The sequence below is a fragment of the Hordeum vulgare genome, chromosome 2H (assembly GCF_904849725.1).
Source record: "Hordeum vulgare subsp. vulgare chromosome 2H, MorexV3_pseudomolecules_assembly, whole genome shotgun sequence".
NCBI classification, from domain to species: domain Eukaryota; kingdom Viridiplantae; phylum Streptophyta; class Magnoliopsida; order Poales; family Poaceae; genus Hordeum; species Hordeum vulgare.
The window spans coordinates 112464452-112467948 of record NC_058519.1 but is presented as its reverse complement, the minus strand read 5'-3'; positions in this window follow the sequence as shown (position 1 = coordinate 112467948).

Sequence of the window (3497 nt, the reverse complement as noted above, 5' to 3'; positions counted from 1 at the left end):
TCCGCTACTACTATATCCTTAAGCTGTTTCCTTTCTCTCTAAAGGATGACGCTAAAGCCTGGTTCACTTCTCTTGCTCCTGGATGTGTGAGTAGTCCCCAGGATATGGTCTATTACTTCTGTGAGAAATATTTCCCTGCCCATAAGAAGCAAGCTGCCTTGCAGGAAATATACAATTTTGCTCAACTCAAAGAAGAGAGTCTTCCACAAGCTTGGGGGAGGCTCGTCCAGCTGCAAAATGCTTTGCCTGATCACCCTCTTAAGAAGAACGAGATACTTGATATCTTCTATAACGGACTTACCGATGCCTCTAGAGACCACCTAGATAGTTGTGCCGGTTGTGTTTTTAGGGAACGAACTGTAGAACAAGCTGAGACTCTACTGAATAACATCTTGATCAACGATAATGCTTGGACTATTCCCGAACCACCTCCTAAGCCAACTCCGAAGAAAAGAGGTATTCTATTCCTTAGTCCCGAAGATATGCAAGAAGCCAAGAAATCTATGCAAGAGAAAGGCATTAGATCTGAAGATGTCAAAAATCTACCACCTATCGAAGAGATACATGGTCTCGATAACCCGATACAGGTAGTAGAAGTAAATTCTCTGCGTAGGTTTGATGAGAGTGATATTCATTTTGACAAACCTGTTAGCTTATGCTTTGATGAATTTGACAACTTTGTTGCCAAACAACAGAGTTTCAATGATTATGTTAGCAGACATTTGAAACAAAGTACTCGTATGCTTAGTCATTTAAGTGCTTGTGTAGACAGAAATGTCAATGATCTGAAGCTTCTGAGTAAACATGCCTCTATGATTACTACTCAGGTAGAACAAGTACTTAAAGGTCAAAATGACTTGCTCAATGAATTAAATGACAACTCTGTCAAAGTCGTTACTAGAGGAGGCAAAATGACTCAGGAACCTTTGTATCGTGAAGGCCATCCTAAGAGAATGAATCAAGATTCTCAAGGAATTAATGCTGATACACCGAGTCATCCTAAAGAGAAGAAGAAGGATGATAGAAACCTACATGTTAGCTCACCAAATACTGTCACACCTCAAGAACCAAATGATATTTCTGCGTCTCATGCAGAAACACAATCTGGTGATGAACATGAACCTGGTGACAATATGGACAGCGATGTTCATAATGATGCTCAACCTAGCAATGATAAGGATGTGGAGATTGAACTTACGGTTAATCCTGATAACCCACAACCTAAGAAATACGATAAGAATGACTTCACTGCTAGGAAGCATGGTAAAGAAAGGGATCCATGGGTTCAGAGACCTATGCCCTTTCCTCCTAAGCCATCCAAGAAAAAGGATGATGAGGATTTTGAGCGCTTTATTGAAATGATAAGACCCGTCTTTCTGCAGATGCGGTTAGTTGATATGCTCAAAATGTCTCCATATGCCAAGTACATGAAAGATATCGTGACCAATAAATGGAAGATACCAGATCTTGAGATCTCCACCATGCTTGCCAATTACACTTTCAAAGGTGGAACTCCTAAGGAACTTGGTGATCCCGGAGTGCCCACTATACCTTGCTCCATTAAAGGAAACTACGTAAGAACTGCCTTATGTGACCTTGGAGCCGGTGTTAGTGTTATCCCGCTCTCTTTTTATCGTAGACTTGAACTAGATAAGTTGACACCCACTGAAATCTCTGTGCAAATGGCCGACAAATCAACTGCTTTCCCTGTCGGCATTTGCGAGGATGTGCCTGTTGTGGTTGCTAACACCACTATCTGAACAAACTTTGTTATCTTGGATATTCCCGAGGACGATGCCATGGCTGTCATCCTCGGAAGACCCTTTTTAAACACTGCAGGGGCTGTTATAGATTGCAACAAAGGCAATGTCACTTTCCATATCAACGGTAATGAGCATACCGTGCACTTTTCGAAGAAACGATATCAAGTACATTGCATCAATGCTATCGAAAAAACTTCATCGATTCTTATTGGGAGTTTTCCCGTGTAAATAGTTTTCTTTTCCTTTGGGTCAAGGTAGAAGATATTGGTTACAATGTTTAGTGGCTCTTTCATGCATACCTGTTTAGCTTTCAAAGAGCCATATTACTTTGTCTTATCCTTTGTGTTTGCCTGCAGATTTCAGCTTTAGTCCAATGCACGAGCACTCTTATTATTGTTCACATCGTTCGATCGTGCAAGTGAAAGGCAATAATGATGATATGTGATGAAGTGACTGAGACTGGAAAAGCTGGTATGAACTCTATCTATTTTGTTTTTTGAAATATGACTAGCTTGTCATCCCAGATTCAGCTTTGTTGTGAGAGAACCATGTTTGTAATGACAACTTAGAGATGATAGTTTCTGATGCCATGCTTATTTAGCTAGGAGCTTATAATGGTTTGTCTTGAATGCCAACATAGATTTTAAGATGACTATGATGTAGTATGATAGGATGGTATCCTTCTTTGAATGATTCAAGTGGCTTGACTTGGCGCATGTTCATGCATGTAGTTGAAACAAAATCAACATAGCCTCTATGATGTTCGTGTTCATGGTGATTTATATCCTGTTCATGCTTGCACTCCATGTTAGTCAAACTCATTGCATCTTGATGTCTGTTGTCGCTCTCTAGTTGGTCGCCTCCCAGTCTTTTGCTAGCCTTCACTTGTATTAAGCGGAATACTGCTTGTGCATCCACTTCCATAAACCCAAAAGTTTTTCCATGAGAGTCCACCATACCTACCTATTTGCGGTATCTACCTGCCGTTCCAAGTAAATTCGCATGCGCCATTCTCTAAACCTTCAAGAATTAATCTGTTTTGCATGCCCGAACAGCTCATGTGGTGACAGGGGGCTATTGGTATCTTCCATGTTAGGCGTGTTATCCTCGACATGTGTTTATTGACTGTCATTCACGAGAAAGGGGCCGGTAATTGGAATGCCCAGTTCCACGCTTAAATCGAAAACATAACTGTAAAACAAGACTCCCCCCGGATTGATGTTAGTATGGACGGTACCCGAGGATTCGGCTAGCCGTGGAGTGTGATTGATTGGTGGTGGGGGAGTTAAAACTTTACTTTTCTGTTTGGGAACCGCCTATAGCATGAGTAGCATGGAAGATATTGAGAACCCTTGGTCATTGCGTTGACAATGAAAGCATGCCACCCAAAATTATTATCTCTGTTTTCAAAGCTTGAGCTCTGGCACCTCTGCAAATCAATGCTTCCCTCTGCGAAGGGCCTGTCTATTTATTTTCCTGTTGAGTCATCCTCTTCTTATATAAGCACCAATTAGAGAGCACATCTATCATTTTTATGCTTTGCTTTTGATTGATATTGAGTATGAATATGACTGGATCTTCGTTGCTATGAATTACAATGTTTAGTCAGCCCTTGATCTTTGGAAGTGCTTTGCATTTATGTTTTGCGGTCTCAGAAAGAGCTAGCGAGATACCACCTATTTGTATTGCTTCATGCTTGTTTCGATTGAATTGTTGGTATCTGAAACTCATTAT